Here is a 22,490-nt window from a genome sequence, read left to right on the forward strand (position 1 = left end):
TGTTGCACTTTTAGTAATGTGATTGTGACAATCACAACTTCTGACAAATTTGAAAGTTGTCATGTTGAGTATTTTTCTTAAAAATGCCTTTGCCTTTGTTAGGACCCTTATTTTTTTGTGATGATTCTTGGTTTTCCCTTGAAATTCATTTTGAATTTCATGCCACCAAATTTTGTTTTGGTATTTTGATCATTATAGTGATTTTCTGGCAGTGGTGTTGAGCCCTGCTGGGCGTAGTTGATGGTTCTTTGTTAAGAGCTCGTTATATTTTTCTGCCTGGAGTAGGTCATGTATGAGATCAGAATATTTAGCATAGTTATGCCAACGGTATTTTTCTATTGCAATAATCTATTCGAAAGGGAAAATGTAGATAATGTGATTTTTATCATTTCTGCATCATCTATAGTTTAATCACAAAACTAAACCTTGCAACAAATCTTGGGCATTGCATAATTGTATTCTACGATAGATTTGAAGTTCATAAGACGAAGTGGTAACCACTTGCGCCATGTTTCTGGCAAAATAATTGCCCTGTGTTGATCATATTATTTTTTGAGTGCAACCCAAAGTTTATGTGGATCCTTTTCCAATATCTTGAGATCTAGATTAAGATGGTGTCTCAAGAAGTGTGATGTTGTATATTTGGTTGTGTCTGAAACCTGGGCTGGTGGCATTATTTTGACATCTGTAGCCCAAGTCAGATAGTTGTGACCATCTGTTGTAGTTTCAGTGAAATCCTTATTGACTAGATGAGCCATTTTTTCTACATAAAAGATCATGTATAGGATTAATTTAATGTGGTAAATTAAAATTTATGTGTGTGTAAATTTATGCAAAATGATAAAATAAAGATGATTCTTGAATTATAATTTAAGGTATATTTATTCAATAGTGCAACTATTTTTTATTGTTTTTCTGCAAGAATTAATGACTTGACGGTCACATTTTATATAAATTTCATTGTATAGAAAATTTTGGATATACACTTTATACGTAATCATCATAAGATATAGACCTCTTAGTAATGTGCAAGTAACTTGCTGCCTAAAAGCATGGTCTCAGGGCAAATAAATTCTTAAAGAACTTATTGCAGACGATGCCTAGGTCTACATTATCTTGTGTTTTTCCAAAATTTCAGATTTATATACCTTAATTTTAATTTTGCATATTGCTACATGATGTAGAAAATAAATCAAGTGCCATATTTGTAATGATACAAATAAAATAAATAGCACATAAAAAGATTGTTCTAAAATAATATTTGCATAACCAATGTAAGATCACATATATATAATTACTACAGTAATAATATCATTCATATTACATTGGTGCTTAGTATCCAAACCTGATGGTCTAGATAGCTATTTACAATAATTATGCAAATTCTGAATAGTCTGAGGACTAAAACAGAACAATCTAGGGCCTTAACTATAATCATGCAGTATTGAATATTCTAAAATATGTAAATAGACGGAAGTCTAGGGGCCTTGATATAAATTTGCATGGGAAGAGATGGGGGCTCCGCTTGCCTGTGAGCGGCCTGCCTGCGGCTCGGCCTGATGCCGGGTTCGACCTGCGGGCGCTGCCGGCCTGCTGTGGCTCGGCCCGGCTTGGCCCGTTGGCGGTCAGCCTGAGGGTCAAAGAGAGCCCCACCGCGGTGGTGCACGGCCGCAATGCGGCCGCCCACCATTGGTGGGCGGCACCACCGGTGGTAGTAAAGGCGTGGGCGCTGCTGCTGCAGACGCCGCTCCCAATGGTGGCCATGCAGGGGCCGCTGATGCACGTTGTGCTGCCGATGGCGGCCAAGAGGGCGTTGGCGAGGGCCTAGCGTCGTTGAAGAATGGCAGTGCGTCCCAGCGTGCTTCCATAGAGTGCTCGACGAAGTCGGTGGCGATGTTGGTAGCAATTCAAGTGCGGTCGGAGAAGTCACTGGTGGTGCGCGAGGCCATTTCGGCCATGGCATCCTGCGGGACGACGACCATGGCGTCTATAGAAGCGGCCTCTCCGGCATGGTGTCCAGTGCCGGCGGCCTCCAAACGGAAGAACAAGGAAGCCGGTTTCCAGTGCAAAGAAATGTAAGAGCAGTGTCCATTCTTACTTGTCGAAGTTTAGGCCTCATGGCCTTGTTTCTCTTGTCTTTGCGAGAGTTCTCGTCGAGTTCTCATAGGGTGTGAGGTCGACAGGCCTCCGGCGTGTTCTTGCGCTCAGTAGCGAGTCAAGTTCTTGTGCTTGCCTTCGCTCAGTGTAGAATTAAAGTGACTGATAATCTGTTAAAAGTAAAAGTAAAAGTAAAAGAGAGAGTTGATGTAATGATTGATTATATTGATTGACAGAGGGACCACTCCTTTTATACATGCTCATGCCCCCTTGGGGAACGACCCCTTCATATAATTAACAACTGCCTGATGACATTCTAATGGTATTATTAATCTAATTAATTAATTATAAAAATTAATTACTAATCCTAATTTCTTCGTAGCAGGTACATCAGTCGCTCTCCAGTCCACGTGGATCAATACAAGTCATCCACGAACCAACCGTGCCAACCCAATAATTCTTGAGAAAATTGGTCTCATAGCATCTAAAGATCGCTATATCTGGAAAATACCACTAAAATTTTGTCGTTCCGTAAAATAGCATCAAAAGAACCAATGTTACCCGAAAATCGCATTCCGTCATGTTTTCTGTTATTTGTCCGTCACGAGCGTCTTCTTCCTGCCTTCCTACTCCTACCACTTTCGCTCCTCCCTCTCTCCTCTTGCCATGGCCACCAGCACTCCAGCAGCAGCCGGCGGCGGCTCCAGTGGTGGACGCCGAGTGCCTCGCGTATGTGGCTCCCGCTCACTGCTCATCCTGCTCCCTAGCTGGCTGGCTCCCAAAGCCCTCTGCTCGCGCTTGCTTCTGCTTGCCACTGGGAGGGACTTCATGGCATCCCACGCCGCGGGCGCTCCTGCGCTCCACTAGCGGGCCTCCGCCGCCAGCTGCTCGAGCACCACAGATCGAGCGCGAGCACCACGGCATCAGCGTCCAGCACGCAGTCGCGCCCCTTCACCGCGACGCCGACAGCGCGGCCGTCCTGCACCACCACGTCCGGTGTGCCGAGCTCCCGAGAATGCCGACGGATTGCCCAGGCCGGGAGCAACGGGTGCGCCGGCACGGTGTGAGCGGCTGCCGCACCCCGCTGCCCGCCCCCGGCCGACCAGGAGGTGGCATGGCTGGCTCGACGGCCCCGCTCCCCGTCACGGCCGGCCGGCGCCGCAACGGTCGGCCTACCGGCTCGCTTCATCCCCGCCGCTCATCACCACCCTCCGCGTGCCGTCGTCCGGGTGCTGCGTGGGGCGCCGGCCTCGACCCTGCACAGCTGCGCTGCCTCGCTCCGGCGAGCAGATGCGCCTCCGCGCCTGCCCCATTCGCGTGGCCGTTCGGGTGGCCCGGCCCATCCGCTCCGCCTTGCTGAGCACGGGGCGTGGCCCTGCGCAGGAGAGGAAGGAGGTGGAGCTCGAGCAGCCCCGGAGGATGGAGAGCGACGAGTCGCCCAAAGGCAAGGTAGCCGGAGCGACACCACGGTGGAAGACGACGGAGGAGAAGCGGTGGCAAAGTTCGAGAGGTACTGCTTCCCTGGGTGCTTGGCCGGCGGTAGGCTGATCAAGGAGGCGGCGGCGGAGAGCGGGTGCAGGTGCCGGTCGTCCTTGTGGGGGCGAGCAGCGTCGGGGCAGGGAGGAGGTTGACGGAGCGGACGGCGTTTGCTTCAAAACGTGATAGAATGCTATTTCCGGGTAACGTTCGTTCTTTCAACGCTATTTCACAGAACAGCGAAATTTTAATGGTATTTTCCAGATATGGCGATCTTTAGATGCTATGAGACCAATTTTCCCATAATTCTTCCTTTTCCCTCTGCTTTTCACAGAGAACACAGTACAGGTCAATCACATCACCACTAATGTCCTGCGATGAGGACCGAGATCTCTTCATCAGTTGTGGAGCATGGCAGCTTGACTCGATCCGTGGTAGCGAGAGGCGAAGGTGACGGGTCGCTGCGTTATGTCGAGACAATCAATGGACGCGTCGTTTCGCTTGGCTTCTCAGTTTTCCTCCCGCAATCTTCAGACCTTTTCTTCTTCGCCGGCCGCGGTGGCTCTAGATTCTATCTCTTCTAGCTGTGACTTTTATTTCCGCCTCGGTTCTTGCCTCCTTGGCTGGAATCCGCAGGTTCGGGGTGCCCAGCCATGGACGACGTCGTGACGGGGGCGATGAGCACGCTCCTGGCCAAGCTGGGCGACCTGCTCGCCGAGGAGTACGAGCTGCAGGCGGGCGTCCGCGGCGACGTCGCGTTCCTCCGGGCCGAGCTGGAGAGCATGGAGGCGGCGCTCCTCCGGATCTCCGAGGCGCCGGTCGACCAGCCGCTCGGCGCCCAGGACAGGCTCTGGGCGCGGGAGCTCCGGGAGCTCACCTACGACGCCGAGGACTGCGTCGAGGCCTTCCTCGTGCGCCTTGACCACCGCCACCACGCGCCGCCCAACAACGGCCTGCAGGGCCTTAGGGGCTTCGTCCACAGAGGGCTCAGCCTGCTCAGGAGGGTCAAGGCGTCGTTCCTTGCTCCGCCGGATTTGCTCCGGGCGCGTAGGGTTCACCGTGCCGTGTTTCGCGCTAGGGTCGCTAACAGTAATGTCGCTAACTTCCTGACTGTTCACGGTTGCCTCAAGTTCAATCGCCTCTTGTTCACCGTGCACCACACCGAAGCTCAAGCGATAGCCATGGCGGTCAGTCTTGTGGAGGAAGAAGAAGCAATTACTGCGATGCACCCACCAGCGGACTCCAGCCCGCGTGACCCCTCAGCTCCCGAGTTCCGAGATGGAAATACAGCTGGCGCAGGAAAAAAGACTGGGGAACCTTCTGGTCTACATGGGAAAAGTATCTTCCCCGATTCTGTCTTCACTTCTTCCTGCAGGAGCCCCCGGCCCCCCGAGCGGGTGCGAGCCGCGTGTGCGGGCGCCCAGGAAACACTGCCACGCCCCGTCTTGTCTCCATTCACTCCTCCCCACCAAAAACCCTACCTCGCCGCGTTACTCACTCCTGCTCCACCTCCCCCGCCGCCCACCCGCACCAGCACTCCCATCCCGCTCCACCACCCTGGTTGCTTCCGCTGCCTCAGCCGCGACCACCTTGTCCGCGACTGCCGGTATCCCGTTCGCTGCCGCATCTGCAAGGGCAGCGGACACCGCGGCTACTCGTGCACCATGGTGATCCCTCGCGAGCAAACCCCACACCCCCGCCGCCGCCCCACCGTGCCGCTTCCCGCCTCCCGCGCCGCTGTTCATGCCGTACCTTTCGCTCCCCGCACCTCGCCGCCACCCTCCGCTACGCCTACGCCCCCTCCCACCCCGCTCAACTTCCTGCCTTTCACCTCAGCCTTCGACCCCCTGAACATGCTCGAATCGTCCAGCGCCGCTCAGGAGATTGATCCTACCTGCATGTCAGGGCAGGACAAGTCGCAGCTCAGCCTTGTGATCGCCGTCTGCACCCCCCTCGTTCCACACTACGCCGGAGTTCGCACCCCCGGTGGGAGGGGCATCAACCTCAGGATGGACCCCCTGCGCATCTGGCCCAGGGCGGTGCAGTATGATGAAGCTGCTGATCCGGGCCTGCTGCAACCAGTTCCTTTTGGCCCGCTGCCGCCACCTGCGCCTCCCGCCGCTCCACAGCAACCGCCTCTGTTCCCTGCTGCTTTCCTGGGCGCCACCATACTCTGCCATGGGTATATCAACGCCTACCCGCTGCCGCGCATGCCTGCACTCCCCATCCTCATACACCTTCCCGCCAACGCTGCTCCCAGCCAGCGCGCGTGCCGCGCCGTGCCCATGCTGCTGCTCACCTGGCGCTCGGAAGAGCAGCAGGAGAGTGCACCTACCGACTCTCCTCTGCCCACTCCGCCACCTGCTTCCACGGCTGCTGCACCGCCGCCTCGTCGCAAGCCCAAGCAAACACGCACTGCAGTGGCCACAAGGAACAACTCCCGTCTCACGGCAAAAGAGGATGGAAAGTTCATCTCAGCCACGGACAAGGCAACGCAACTGAAGGCACTCCAGAACAGCCTGGCGCTCTGCTCCAAACCTGTTCAGCAGCATGTGGCAAAGAAGAAGCTGCTGACCAAAACCAAGACCAACATTGACACAGAGGACCTGCTGAAGTTGGCTAGTGCTGTGGGGCTGGGTGACGCCACTTGCCGTGCTCTGGACAAAGTGCTGGCGATCGGCACTGAGGCCACTCCCGTGCTGGATCAGGTGCTGAACAACAAGGATGTTTGAACTTGAGGTTGCCGGTGCGTGGGACATCTTGCTACCCCCTTTCAGCAATGGTGTTCCTGCCTCCCCCAGTTTCAGGTTATCTAGCGTTCTTATCGTCAGTAGCTGTTGTCGGGGTGTCCTAGGTGTGGTTCTCGCTCTTGCTTGTTGTCGCTGGTTGTGGTTGTCGGTCTGCAGCGGTGCTTGTTCCATCGCCTTTGTTCATTTAGCTTCTGTTGGTGTCCCCGGGTTTATCCTGTACACGCTCCCTGCTCCTTGCGAGCCCATGGCCACGGCCATGATTTGTATTAGGGTGTTGTGTTTGTTCCCATGAATGCAAACTCTGTTAGCTACGCTGTGCTTTCCTGGAATGTCCGGGGCTTGGGGGACTCTGACAAGTGCAAAACGGTTCGCGACACTCTTGTTTCCAGCCGGGCTGACATCATCTGTATCCAGGAATCAAAACTGCACGAGGTTTCGCCTTCGAAAGCCCGCGAGTTCCTCCCTACTCCTCTCTCTGACTTCCAGGTCGTCGACGCCGACGGTTTGCGGGGCGGCCTCGTGACGGCATGGAACGCACGCTCGCTTTCCCTCTCCTCCTCCCTCCACCGAAAACATACGCTGACCCTCTTCTTCACCTCCACTGCCTCTGACTACTCGTTTGCGGTCACAAATGTCTATGCTCCAGCTGATCATCGGGGCTCGGAAGAGTTCCTTGCTGGGCTTGACGAGCTGGCCGCTCTGATCACGGGGAATTGGGTGCTTGCCGGGGATTTCAATCTAACAAGGGGCGAGGATGATAACAGTAACGGCACGGTGAACCTGCGTTTAGCTGAGATGTTCAACGACTCCATCCATCGTCTAGGTCTGATCGACCTACCGCTCCTAGATCGCTTGTTCACCTGGTCCAACCACCGCTCATCCCCCACCCTCGCTCGCCTCGACCGGGTGTTCTTTAACAGCTCCATGAGCCTCGCCTTCCCAAACTCCTCTCTCACCTCCCTGCCAAAATCAACGTCTGATCACACGCCTATTATCCTCAAAATCTCCACTGCCATCCCAAAACCCAACCTCTTTCGCTTCGAAAACGCCTGGTTAAAACATACCGACTTCCTCCCTTCTGTGTTGCCGGCTTGGGACGGCCAGTTCAATCACGATGCGGCTGGAGGTCTGGTCGGTGCTCTGAAGGCCGTTCGCTGCGCGTCGAAGGTTTGGGCACGGGGTAAGCGTGCGACTCCCACCCTCCACTCCAATTGCAAATTTGTCATTTATATGCTCGATGTGTTCGAAGAAACAAGAACTCTTTCTGCAGGAGAGCAGTTGCTGCGGAAAGAATGTCAGAACAGGCTCTCCCTCTCCATCAGAGAGCGTGCTGCGTATTGGAAACAAAGAGGCAAAGTCAGGGCGATCAGAGAAGGTGATTCCAATACCAACTTCTTCCATGCCCACGCTACTCAGCGGTTGCGCCGTAATCAAATCAGAGCCATTGAGGTTGACGGAGTAATCGTCACTAGTCATGCAGCAAAAACTGCGGCGCTCACCTCCCATCTCAGCAACCTCCTCGGAGTGCGTCATCAAACTGTTTGGGATTTTGATGTACAAGCCCTATACGCCGGTATGCCGAAAGTGAACAACGATCCCCTGGTTGCACCTTTCACAGATCTGGAAGCTCAAACTGCAGTCAAATCCATGAACCGCACGAGCTCACCTGGCCCGGACGGCTTTGGCCCCAGTTTCTACACTGCAGCGTGGAGCACGGTGGCGCCCAGAGTTCAGCGCTTCGCAACGTCGTTCCAGGCCCGAGATGCTGATCTGGAACGAATCAACCGCTCATACATTGTGATGCTGCCCAAGCACGCTACAGCTCTGCGCCCAGGTGACTACCGCCCCATTTGCCTGCAAAACTGCTCTCTGAAAATTGTGGCAAAGATGCTAACCTCACGACTGCAACAAGAGCTGCCAAAGCTGATCGACATTGACCAGACCGGGTTCCTCCGTGGCCGTTCAATTGCTGAAAACTTCATCTACGCAATGGAGTTGGTTCAATGCTGCCACCAACGTAAGATCCCAACCCTTGTCCTCAAATTAGATTTTGCCAAAGCTTTCGATTCAGTGGATTGGGACAGCCTTGTTTGTATCCTGCAAGCAAGAGGATTCTCAGAACTTTGGTGCTCATGGATAATGGATCTCCTCACCACCTCCAAATCCGCAGTGTTGGTGAATGGTGTTCCTGGCCCCTGGTTCAGCTGTAAGCGGGGGCTACAGCAAGGCGACCCACTGTCGCCATACCTGTTCCTCATAATTGCCGATGTTCTCCAACAGCTGATCAAGCATTCCGGCGGTGTAAGGCACCCGATTGACACAAACCTTGCCTGCCCCATTCTCCAGTACGCCGATGATACCCTGCTGCTCCTCCCAGCAAACCGACTGGACCTTGAGAATCTGAAACACCTGCTGGACATGTTCTCCCTGGCAACAGGACTGGGCATCAACTATCACAAAAGTACGATTGTGCCTATGCATGTCAGTGAGACGGATGCTGCTGAACTCGCCAACATCATGGGATGCCAGTTGGGGGGCTTCCCCCAGACGTATTTGGGGCTCCCTCTATCCAGTGACAAACTCCGCCTTGCAGCCTTCGCGCCCGCCATCAGCAAGGTCGACAGATACCTGGCCGGGTGGCAAGCTTCCCTCTTGAACCCCATGGGGCGCGCCGTCCTCGTCAACTCAGTGCTTGACAGCCAGCTGATATACCTGATGTCCGTGATGCTTCTGCCCCAGGGAGCACTCGACGCTTTTGACAAACGCAGACGAGCATTCTTGTGGGCCGGTGAGGGGCAAGTTCATGGCGCGCAATGCCTGGTCGCCTGGGAACGTGCCTGCCAACTCAAGGAGCAGGGCGGTCTCGGCCTCAAGAATATTGCCATTCAGAACAAAAGCATGCTTCTCAAGTTGCTCCACCGCCTGCACACCTCCGACGACTCCTCCTGGGCACGCTGGATCCGTGGGAGAATTGACATGATCACAATGCATGGAGATATCTCCGGCCCCCATTGGCAAGACCTGGAGAAACTGCTTCCTTTGTATAGGTCGGTGACTGTCTGTGAAGTCAACAATGGAGATTCCACGTCCTTCTGGCTTGATAGGTGGCTGTCAGTTGGCCGCCTGGTTGACACCTTTCCGCTGCTCTATAGCCATGCCACTGATCCGGAGGTGTCTGTGGCTGAGGTCGTTGCTGAGGGCTTGGATCAGTTTCTGGTTCCACGCCTCACCTGGAGAGCCCGTGCCGAACTTGACAAAGTCAGTCAGCTCCTCGACATGGTGACCTTGCAACAGGCCGACGATCGCCGAACCTCACCGCTTGCTGCAGCAGACAACGTCCTCCGGGCTGGTCCTGTGTATCGCCTTGTCATGACAACTCTGGGTGCCCCTACCAGCCCCTTCTCCACTTTTGTCTGGGAAAACAAGACACCGCCGCGAGTTCAATTCTTCACCTGGCTCTTGGTGCAAGAACGAATTCAGTGCAGGGCCAACTTGGTGGTGAAAAATGTGATTGATTCAGCCACTTGTGCTCTCTGCCAAGCCGCGGATGAAAACTGCAATCACCTCGTCTTCTCCTGTCCTTTTGCAGCAAAAGTATGGCAAGACGTCGGCTTCCAGATCGACGAGGCTGAGGTCTCCACTCTATGGTCTATCCAGCGGCCGGGCGGGATACCGGCGAAACACTACCACACCCTGCTCCACCTCCTCTGCTGGCACATCTGGAAGCATAGGAACGATGTGGTGTTCAACAGTTTGCCTGCCTCGCACGCTCGGCTGTGGCAGGCCTGCAAGGAAGACGCACGGCTATGGAGCCAACGCTGGCCAGCTGTCGATCGTGTCATTGCTGATTCCTGGTGCTCACGGTTTCCCATTATGTAAACCCTCTTGAAAATTTGGCCTTTCCCTCAAAAATTGCTGAAATTCCAGCTTTTGTAATGGCTTTGGCTGCCAAACAGCCCCTGAAATGAATATGAATTAGGTGGGGATGCTCTCCCCCCGTTGACCCTCAAAAAAAAAAAGGAGGGTCAAGGCTCGCCGCGACATGGGCACCGAGGTCAGGGACATCAAGAGGCGCGTCGCGGAGGTCAGCGAGCGCCGCGTCAGGTACAAGGTTGATGGTGTGGCTGCCAAGCCTGATGGCCCGACCGTCGACAGCCTCCGGCTGTCGGCGCTGTACACGAAGGCGGCCGAGCTCGTCGGCACCGGAGAGAGGAGCGATGAGCTGGTCAGGATGCTGATGGAGGGCGATGAGGCGTCGAGCCGGCAACTGAAGGTGGTTTCGGTCGCTGGTTTTGGAGGATTGGGCAAGACGACTCTTGCTAAGCTAGTGTACGAGAAGCTGAAAGGGCACTTTGATTGCGCGGCTTTCGTAACCGTCTCTCTTAATCCTAACATGAAGAAGGTGCTCAGGAACATGCTCTGCCAACTTGGCAATGAATGTAGTTTGAATGATGCAATGTGCGGCGGCGAAGGACGAATCATCGATAAGCTAAGAGAATTCCTTCAAAACAAGAGGTGCATGCATTTCCTCTGTGAATGGTTATTCAGCATTTCCTCCAAAACTAAGTAGAAATCAATCTTTCCTGTCTATACAATACCTTTATTTTGATGACAGAAAATTCACTGTGATCTCTATACTAACATAGTCCTTTGGTTCAATCAAATAGGTACTTGATTGTTCTTGATGACATATGGAGCTATTCTGTGTGGGACACAGTCAAATATGCTTTGATTGAGAATGGACGTGGAAGCAGAATAATCACAACTACTCGCATTCTTGATGTCGCCAAACAAGCCTCTGGTATACTCTATCAACTAAAACCTCTATCTCTTGCTGATTCAAGAAAGTTATTCTACCATAGAACATTTGGCATGGAAGACAAATGTCCACCTAATCAATTAGCTGAAGTATCTGAGAATATTTTAAAGAAATGTGGCGGCGTACCTTTAGCTGTAATAACAATAGCTAGTCTATTAGCAAGTAAAAGGAGAAAGGAAAATGCAGAGAAGTACTGGTATCAACTATCAAGTATATCAATCCATGGGTTCTGGAGTAGAGGAAAGCACAGTTGTGAAGGACATGAGAAGGATATTATCTATCAGTTACTATGCTCTGCCCCCACATCTGAAGACTTGCTTATTGTATCTAATTTTATATTCAGAGGATTATGGTATAGTGAGAGAGGAGGTAATATGCAGATGGGTTTGTGAAGGTTTTGTCCAGAAACAACATGGCAAAACTTCGTATCAAGTAGGAGAGGAGTACTTTGAAGATCTCATCAGTAAAAGTATGATCCAACCACATCTCTATAACCATGGTAATACGGTATGGTCTTGTTGGGTGCATGATATGATGCTTGATCTAATCACTTCCATCTCGGAGGAGGAGAATTTCCTAAAAGTATTTGGTGGTCTGCAGCCAATTTCTGTGCAAAGTAAGATCCGCCGACTGTCCCTCCAAAACATCAATGCTGAAGATAGCAAGAAGTTGGCCACCATGAACTTGTCCCATTTGAGATCACTTACTGTGTCACCAGAAGCATTCACTTATTTCTTGCCAGCCTTTTCCAGCTTTCCGGTCATACGTGTGTTGGATTTACATGGTTGTAGTCAAGTGGATGACAATCACTGCAAGCAGATCTGCAATTTGTTTCACTTGAGATATCTGAGGCTATCTAGAACATCTATAACTGAGATACCGAACGAGATTGGCAGTCTGCAGCTTTTGCAGTTTTTAGACTTAGATATGACCAAAATAAAAGAGCTTCCATCAACATTTGTTCAACTTAGTCAGCTAGAGTATTTGTCTCTTGATAACCAGACTAGATTACCAGAATGCTTTGGGAACCTGAAGTCTCTGCAGAAGTTATTACCACAAATAACAATCAGGTCTCCAGCCATGCTGCGTGATTTGAGCAGGCTCTCCGAGCTGAGGCTTTTGCTGGTCCGCTTCAATGAATGTGACGAAAGCTATGATGAACCTTTTGTTCAATGCCTATCTAACCTGGTCAATCTTGAGTCCCTGCAGATATTTGATTGTCACAATGGCCTAAGTTCCAGCATTGGCATTTCAACTCCAGGTCCTCAACAGCTCCGGTCCATCAACATAGGGCCCGGCACCATCAATAGGGTGCCAAGATGGATGTCATCACTCTCAGCCCTTTCATCCCTAGATATCACATTACTAACACTACAAGAGGAGGACCTTCAGATCCTTGGGAGCGTGCCATCTCTTCGTAACCTCTACGTGTGGGTGAAGGAGCACAGAAAAGATAGGCATCAAAGGTTGGTAATTGGCAGTGACTACCCGTTCCGATGCCTAGCACGGTTCCGAATTGGGCGTGGTGCCATGGAGGTGGAGTTCGCACCAGGAGCCATGCTAAAGCTCCAGACCCTTCATCTGGACTTCCATGTGCGGCATACCCTGGATCAGTTTGGTAATTTCGACTTCAGCCTGGAGAACCTCCCTTCCCTCGAGCGCGTCATTGTTCACATCAACTGTTACTATGCGGAGCTTGGGGAGGTGCAGGACGCAGAGGCCTCAATAAAGAAAGCACTCGACTTGAATCCCAACAAACCCACACTTGAGTTGGAGAAGGTAATTCAGCCCTTAAATCAGCACTGATAGACCTTTTTTTTAATTCAATCTTTTGTTGTGCACCCAGCGTTACACTAATTCTTAGTTCATCTATGTACCTTGTCAATTGAAGCATGGTGATTCATGGAGATCTGGCTGATGTGTCTTCTCTAGCGCGTAGCAGAGCGGATATTATGCTATCATTGATAAGACTTCACAACTCAGACATTTCGCACTTGAACCCAGGGGCGAAGCTAGAGCTGAATTGAGGGGGTGCTTTGTTCATGGTTTTGTTGCTAGCTCTCTAATTTATAAGGTGAAAATTTGATGATTAACACTGAGTTTTCATTTCGGCACGGGTGCCCGGACACCCCCTACCACCGACGTAGCTCCGCCCCTGCTTGAACCTTGTCGTTCCAATTATTAGTATCATTTGTTGGTTTGCACAATATGAAACAGCTTATTGGTCAGCTGAATTTTTAATCCTTTTTCTATGTTTGTCCTCGTTCCAGTGTTTCTCCTCACAAGTAAAATGGTCAGCGGCTCCTCATGAAGTTAGACTGTCGGACACTAGTTTTGTATGCTAACCATGCTTTGTGCTGCCCTTGAGGCTTTGTTGATAAGAGTGAGCTTTGTAGTGTGCCTTTGAAGCTTTGTTGTACTGAGCACCCTTTTTTATTAAGATTAGAATGCTTATTCGTATTGTTATATAATTATTTTCTTTTTTCAAGTATATGCGTCAGACACAATCTAATAATTGATGTGTATTTTTGTACCCAGTGGCTCAATTCATCCTTTTGGTCTACTTGCTTCCAGGTGTTCCAATAGTTGTATTTCTCACAGTTTTAGTAATATAAAAGCGGATACAAGGAAAATAACCCATAAGCACGATGAAAGGCAATGCACGGCTTTGGGCTGGTGTGGGCCAAAACAAAATGACGGGCTGGTGTCGGCCTGCAAAGAGAAATGGAAGAGGTTTTGGAGTCTCGGCCCGGGCAGGAATTCCAGTGAAATTAGGAGAAATTAACGAAATGAAAAATGATTCTTGAGGTGGTTTGGACTTTTAGCACTAAGTTTGGATAGGTTCAGAAAATTTTTGGGGTCTTTTCAAGAGGGTAAGTTATTCAAATTTGGTTTAAATTAAAATTTTAGCAGGATTCGGGTTGGTCACAGTTTTCAAGCAAACAAATGCAACACACATGTCAGACACTGGTTTTGTATTTCAACCATGCTTTGTAGTGCCTTTGAAGCTTTTTTTGTTTTGTTTTTGAGAAAGGGTTGTTTTTTTATTGATACAGAACTCTTACAACCACTGAAAGAAAATAAAATTACACGTAAGTCCATTATAAGAGCTACTACTGGAATTGACTACCGTGTGCACCAAGCACACGGCAAAGGCTTAGTAGGCACACGGCGAAGTTTTCGCCGTCGGTGGCCGCCGGCGAACCCCCGACGGCAGCGCTAGGCACGGCAAAGGCCTAGTTTGCCGTGTGTATCCAAGGGTACACGACAAAAAAAGGCATTGACATCGTGACGACGGCCTAACGACGTGACAGAAGACTTCGCCGTGTGCCAGGAAGTAGGCACACGGCGAAATTTCCCACTTCGCTGTGTGCCAGCAGCAGAGCTCTTCGCCGTGTGCCCTGGGCTTTGGCACACGGCAAAGTGTTTAGGTCTGCCGTGTGACTTTTTCCTGGCACACGGCGAACAATGGTCAGTTCGCCGTGTGCCAGAAAAAAGGCACACGGCGAACCTAAGTCAGTTCGCCGTGTGCCAGATCTTGGCACACGGCGAACTTGCTGTTCAGGGCTGGCCAAATGGTCACTTTGCCGTGTGCCTAGTCCCTGGCACACGGCAAAGTGACCAAACAAATCTTTTTTTTTGTTTTTCACGTATAAAGGACCCCATATCACAACATATATATCACAGGCATTACATATCACATATATATCACAACAAACATCACAGCCACTATATATCACAATATATATATCACAACTAGCCACAAATAACTTCAAACACATCCAGAAGTCCATTGCAAAGTCCTACAAGTTCACAACATATCTAGAAGTTCACAAATACATATCCAGAAGTTCACAAGTCCATAAATATTGAAATAAACTAGTTAATGGCTGCGGTGGGCCGTCGAACGGTGGTGGGCCGCCGAACTGAGGTGGGAACAACTGCTGTGAGAGCGTCGGTGAGATGCCCGGCGACAAGTCTGGCGTATTCGATGCCGCCGATAGATTCTGCAAAAAATGTAAGACAGTAAATTGCAGGTGAGACAAAAACCAAGTTCTCAAGTTATAATCTAAACATGTCTAAATATGTAGGTCCCCTAAATCGTAAAGTGAGTAATATAAGTCACAATCTCTAAGTCTAAAGTTCTCTAAGTATCTAATACTTCAAAAGAAACTAAAGGGTTTTCAAGATACTCACAGGAGGAGTAGTAGGAGCAGGAGCCACAGGGAAGGCTGGGATGGGATTACCCATTTGGACAGAAAGACTTTGAATGTAGTTGTACATCTGGGCCATCTCGGCCGCCTGCTTCTGCTCGTTCTCTTGTCGTATCCTACTCTCTTCAGCCAACGCTGCCTCGTACGCCGCCTATTGCGCTTGCATTTGGCGCTACAATAGTTCATGACAATGTTACAATGCAAAGCAAATATATGTACAAATTGAAATAACTATGAATAAATAAGAAATAACCTGAAGTTCCTGCACTTGGAGCTGCGACGCGGACAGCCGTGGGCGTATGACCGGGCTATTGGCCGTGCTCCTCGCTCGAATTTGGGAGAGGGTGGGAGTGCTGGCCGTGTCTACAAGGCCATCGCCAATGTAGTAGCGCCCATGTTTCTTGCCTCCTCCCACCCTCATAATGACTTCTCCATCAAGGGGCTGGGTCCTCGGATCCCAGTCTGGCCCATGGACTTGTCTTCCCATCTCTGTGTACGTCTGGATATGACTATGGACGGACGGGTTGCTGTACGTCGAGGGCGGGTCGTCAGGGTTGTAGGTGACGTTGGATGTCGCCTTACCCTTGCGGGCCAGAGCCCATCCCACGAACGGGTTGCACTCCTGGCCTTCATGTGAGGACGACTGCGAAAAAAGAAGAAGTTGATTACAAATTATGCTGAATTGAACGTTAGATTAGAGAAATGAGTCTGTGTAGTGTGTACCCATCTAGCCCTGTACTCGTCGTTGTTGAGGCTGCCTTGATGGTGCGCTGGACCTGGCATCAGCAATCGCCGCTGCCGGCCAGCGTCGTGCAAAGCCTGCCACTTGGGGTCGAACCACTTGTCCACTATGCGCTCCCAGCACACGGTGTCATTACGACACCACCACGCAGGAACCTACACGTGATCAAATGCATGACATGTAAGAAGAGAGACATTTAATGATGTTTTTTTATCTTACAATAAATTTGAACTTACCTGTAAATATTGCTCTCGGGTCAGCTTCAAATCCCTCGCCTCAGTCTTCCCGATCTTCTGCTTTAGGAAATGTGCACAATAGTTGATGACGCACTGGACTTGCGCCTCATAATGCATGTCCTTCACGAGTTTAACGCATCGATTGTGAGCCACAATCCCCGCCCGCTCCTCGTATCCCTCGTCACACCTGTAAAAACCCTGCATATAAAGATGATGGATCATGTCATTATTAACAAAATGTTCAATGAATGTGATGTATTGACCATTACCCAGAGCTCGGCCTTTACCCGCTCCACCTTGTTCTCAAAGGCTCTGCCGCTCCAATCCAACTGATCGTTGTTGGCGGCGATGTAGTGGTCCCACGTCCAGGCCGGCTCGTACCGTCGTTGATAGTGGACCAGGCCTGGGAAGTGGTCCCTGCACAAAAGACCCAAGATGCCGTTGACCTTACGTTTGTGAGCACCGCCACTGAGGACAGTCCAACTCCTGCAAAAGTGATTAAGAGAAAATATTAGTTTGTAAAGTGATTTCCTAGTTAGGAAATGAAAAAGTAGTAATAACATGTCAAATTACTTACATATCCCCGCTCGGTCGAATCAGCGGGCGCAAGGCAACAGGTATCGGCCTATCTGGGAGTCGCGAAGGACCTCGCAACCAGACAGCTGGCGTAGAGGTATCCTCGGCCGTGTCGTCCTCAGACGACTCCCCCTCCTCTTCCTGCACGTCTGCCTGCCACTCCTCCTCCTCCCGCTCCTGCTCCTGGTCCCGGGCAGGCTCCTCCTCCTCCTCCACCTCCTCCTCCTCCTGAGACGGCAGTACAGGCGAAGGCTCTCGACGCCTCCTGCCTCCACCCTTCCCTCGACCCCTCTTGGGTCCACCCTTCCCTTGACCCTTGCCTCGCCCCAACCCGGAACTCCTATCGGAGCCCTCGCCAGCATCCGAGTGTGGCATCATTCTTCTGTACAGTGAGGCGATCGATCGTTGAAGTCCGCCGCCCGTCATCTTTCTTCAATCACCTGCAATTAAAAATAGTAAACCAATCATCACATATTTACAAAACGATCTTATAAAGAGAAAGAAAATAAATGCGACATAATTAGAATGTAACATTAATAAATCAATTAGTACGGATCATACATGTATTAGAAATAATCATCTTCATCGGGATTAGCTGGATCATATGTCTCATCATCACTATCACGCAAGTCGAGAAGTTCAAGCCCGTGCTCTAATGGTGGAATTTCATCCTCATTGTCATTGCCTAATTGTAATCGCTCAAGTAATTCTAGGTCCTTCGCATTACGAACCTCCTCACCAGTGTCCTCGTCATCAACCATTTCATCATCGTGTACTTCCATTTCAATCACTCCGGTTAATTCTATCTCAAAATGTCCTTCAAGCCCATCTTCTAGAAAGAATTCCCCGTCATATGTGTTTGGGTCTATGTTGTAATCCTCATTATTTGGAATAGGTACTTTACTGTGTGGTGATACCTTGTACACAACGTCCCAACCCATAAGGTGATCGTCAGTTTTGCATGGATATGAGAGATAATAAAATTGTGTGGCTAGTTGAGCCACAATATACACATCATGTAACACCCCTCAATTAGCACTCAATTAGGAGTCTTAAACAAGATTTGAAAATTCAAATTGAGTCAAGAATATCAAGCCACACGTGTAGCTCTCTCCTTTCCGAGCGTGGTCACCGTGGACGAATCGACCACTGCGCCGCTCGCGCCGAGCGCCTTCACCTCCTGCTGCCGCGTCGCCCGTTCCCGAACCCTCTCGAGCTCGCCTTCTCGTTCGCCACGTGCACACCTTCGGCCTCCGGTCGCTGTTGCCGCGTGCGTCGCGCCGTCTCGCCACGCAGCCACGCCTGCCATGGCCGCCGCCCGCACCTCCACGCCGAGCCGTCGACCGAGCTCGCCCCGACCCCACCAACCCCCAAATCCGTTTGCTCTCGTCCCAATGAAGCTCCCGGGCCCGGCCATCACCTCCACACCTCGCCGGAGCACCACCGCCGCAGCTCAGTTCGCCGCCGGCCTGCCGCTCGTCGTGGCGCCACCACTACAGACCACCCCGAGCCCCCAAACCACCACCCACAGGTGCGCACAAGCCCCCTCACACTTTCCCCCAACCTCCCCCTCGCCGTCGGGGCCGGACCTTGCCGGAAACGGCGCCGTCAGGCCCTTCCCAGCTCTCAGTTCCGCCAAGGACCCACGGTGAGAAGGAAATAGAAGTCCAGGGGTCTAGATGCAAGATTTCCTTTCCTTTTTCTTTTGTTTTCAAAAACAGCAAACTTTGAAAATGCCTAGAAATTCGTAGAAAAATCATAAAAATGCAAATCGAAATGTTCTGGAATCCTTGCAACAAGGTCTACAACTTTCATTACATGCACATATTTATTTTCTGTCCGTATTTTAATCTAGGAAAAAGATTAGATTACAAAAGTTATAATTATTCTAGGAGTTATACTCACTATATATGGGTTATTTTTGGTGGGTAGCTACTTTATGCCATGCTTAGCGTTGTGTAAAAATTTGAGCACCATTTAATACTTTTAACTAGATGAAACCCTAGTCTTGGCTAGATCTAGTAGAATAATATATTCTTTTATTTATGGATGTTATAATTTAGATATATGTATGAAACTTTTTATGTGAATTTAAAATACTAAATGAACACCACTGTCCAAATTTCGTTAATTATAGATTTGTGTAGCTATTTCTTTTATTGAATCCTTGTTTAGTAGACTTTAATTATGAGAAATAAGTTATTTTGTTTTTAAATCATGAAAATATTTCTGAGTGTTCTTTTAGAATAGCTTAGCTCGTCCATGAAGTTTGAGCACCAGTTCATCACTAGAACAGAAGTTAAAAATGAATCTTGTTAGATTGATGTCTGTTTTGTTTATTTTCTCAGAATTAATTCTGTGTAGATAAAATCATGAAAAATTCACAGTAGCTAATTCATCCCTGTGTCGATCTTCTGTTAAATTTTCAGCATCTGTTTTGCTATGGTCTGACCTGTATAATTTAATCTTGTTCTAGGAGTTGTTTGAATGAATGAATTGTTCGGATTAAATGGATGCATGAAATGACGTGATTTTTTTACAGAGTAGATTGCCCTTTGTACCTTCTATTTAGAATATTTTTTGCTGAAATTGTTGTTGTTTATGTACTGAGTTATTTAATTATTAGCAAGCCATGACCTGCATGTTATAGGAATCAACTACTGCTTGTTTGTGCAGTTAGTGAACTTCTTTTGTGACGTTGATCATGATGCCATGGGTAGTTAGAAATGTAGTTAACTACTCTATAAACGATTGCCCATATGATATGATTGTTTGCTACTTGTTAGAGTACAACTTTATCGTGAAGGAAAAATAATAGCATCTATATTGTTGAGCAACTCGGAGCTTTGCATTCATACATATGCATTACTGCATTTCATTTAGGTACGATAGATGAACCACATGAAGGATGTCCCGTTGAAGCCGAGACAGAAGACGGTGAATGGTGGACACGTATAGAAGATGGATGGATGGATCCCGATGTACATGATCCCAAGAAAGGTACTTGCCAAGCGAGTATCATCTAACTAACACTGACTCAGTGTTCATCCCAAGCAAGCCCCGGTGCACATCCTATTATTTCAATTTATGACATCTATATATGTTTCTATTACTTGTGCATTAGGTTGAGGAATTATTTGGAACTCTAGTTGCATGATCCCTAGGTTCCCTGAAGTTATACTAGTATATATGGGACGATAGAAATGCTATGCTTAATAAGATCTCGGTAGAAGTCGGGTGATTTCTGGTCACTCGCGAGATATAGGATGTCTCGTTATTTTAAGTATATGGAATATTGAAATAGGTTGGAAAAAGGGAAAAGAAAATGGAGACCGGGCGGGGAAAGGTTAGCCCCGCCTGTGTCGGTTAAGGACCGTTCGTTGCCTGGCCCTGTGATCGAGTTTGAATTGTACTAACCGCATGCCGGGAGTAGGAGGTAGTCGAAACCGGTAAGCCGAGTACTGCCTTGTGACCGTTTCGAAAGTACAGGACTCCAACTCACCTCCTGGGGTAGTCGAGTAGTCGCGGAGAAATGGGGTTGCATATGTTTACTTTTGGTGGTCTCACGTTGAGCTCGGCTGACCATATGATGGTGGGGTGGTCCTGTAGTTCGAGACGGGGAGGGGAATGGTTGGTTTGTATTGTCCGACGGGGCAAATACGTGCCGTGTTGGTTAGGTCCACCTTGCAAGGTTAAATCGGATCGATCCGCCGTACGTCGCATCTCGGATATGAGCACCTTGATCACAGCACCACATCGTAGTGATGCTATATGGATTTTAAGTGATGAGTAGTAGGGTCTACCAGGAATTATTACTCCATATTGTTATGATTGCTTAGCAGGTGCAAATAATAGTTAATGATTTATGAATATAGAATTTGGAGCTAAAAGAGGGAAAATAAAGACTCATTTCTAGAGCTTTTTCTGCAAAAGTAACCAACAGCCAAAAGCCTTGCATGTCTAGTTATGTGGGCTAAGTTATATCCACTGGTTGGGTAAGTCTTGCTGAGTATTAGTATACTCAGGGTTTGTTGTTTATCCTATTTCAGGTATAGAAGCTAACCAGGATTCGCATTAGTGGGCTCGATGTGACGTCCTCGTGTTCATAGTTATCATTTTGTTTTATTGGTTCTCAATAAAATTCTTTTCTCTCAGGTCATATTCTCTCCCGCTGCTGTCATTTATTTTACGTAAATCCTAAATTTAAAACTGTTTTGTAAATATTTATGTTATTATCTATTTTTGTGAAATTATATTATGCTGGTACCGTCTGTGCTCGCCATCGCGCGAGACTTCTGGTGTGTTTCGATCGGCCTGTGGGTTGGAAACAGGGTGTCAGGTTACACTTAATTAAGCTAATGTGCCTGATGCGTTCAAATGATGGCCATTACGCTTAATTAAGCTGTTTAACTTGGCGGTTCTGTCACACATCATCTCCTGGATACACTGATGACTAGCGAATTTCGACTAGGCCGAGATGAGGGGTCCGTCGCACTTCGTTAGGATCAAACCAATGACATTTGAATATGACAGGCTTAAGAGGTTTGCAACCATGAATTGTGAGTTCATAGATTTGTTCAATTATGCCATAATACTCGACCCCATCAAGGGCTGTCGTACAAAGTCCGGAATTTATTGTTCTTCGATTGGGCCGACTCTGCTCGTGGCTTCTTGTGTGAAAGCGATATCCATTAACGTCATAACCGGAATATGATAAGACACTATAGGCACAACTGTTGGCAACCTGTCTCAACTCGGGACACATAGACGCGTCATTTTGGGCCTGCAGGTAGAAGTATGATGATTTGTCATACTATTCGCATGGATAAGAAACTTCAAATGTCTAACAAACATGATGGTTTGTTATACCTTGTTCTTGAACCAAGAAATGAAATCGGGGGCTCTTTGTCCCGCACCGGATTTAAGAAGGACGTCAACTTCCTGCGGGGTTGAATCTCTTCGGTGATGCCAGAATTGTTGAGTAAATTCCCTATATAAACGAGAGGTAAAGGGGGTTGGATGCAGAATAGTTAATACTCGAGGAAATAGTTTGTTGAGAACTTACTGTATGTACGGCTCGACTTCCACTAGGTTCGTCAACACATACATCATGATAGTGTGCAACTCTTCATCGAGCAAGGCCTTAGGAGTCGCACCACTTGCACTTCCAAGTTGCCTTTTGAATAGGCTGAGGTTCTTTTTATTTTCGGCTTCATTGTAACGAGTGAGTGGATTGTGCATGCTTGGAAGGGTTTCACTATAATATTTTGTTGTGTAGTTCGAGACCTCATCCAGAATGTATTCTTCTGCAATGGAAGCTTCTATTTTGCATTTGGTTCGAAGGATTTTTTGTTGTCTCTCAATCGAGTAGCACCAACATCCCTGAACAGGCCCCCCATCCGTGCCTCGTACGGGAGGTGCAAAATCATATGCTGCATCGGATTGAAGAAGCCGGGTGGAAAGATTTTCTCCAACTTACAAAGCAACACAGGGGCCAATTTTTCCATTTGTTCAACTACAGCCCGAGACAACTCCTTAGCACATAGCTGGCGGAAGAAATTGCTTAACTCCGCCAGCACT

General features: G+C 49.1%; 1 pseudogene; it reads left to right on the forward strand.

The window, feature by feature from the left end:
• The first annotated feature begins 3,470 nt into the window (after positions 1–3,470).
• Positions 3,471–13,705, forward strand: LOC120685746 (annotated as a pseudogene).
• Positions 13,706–22,490: the final 8,785 nt, after the last annotated feature.

This window comes from Panicum virgatum, chromosome 8N, assembly GCF_016808335.1.
Source record: "Panicum virgatum strain AP13 chromosome 8N, P.virgatum_v5, whole genome shotgun sequence".
In the NCBI taxonomy this organism is placed as follows: domain Eukaryota; kingdom Viridiplantae; phylum Streptophyta; class Magnoliopsida; order Poales; family Poaceae; genus Panicum; species Panicum virgatum.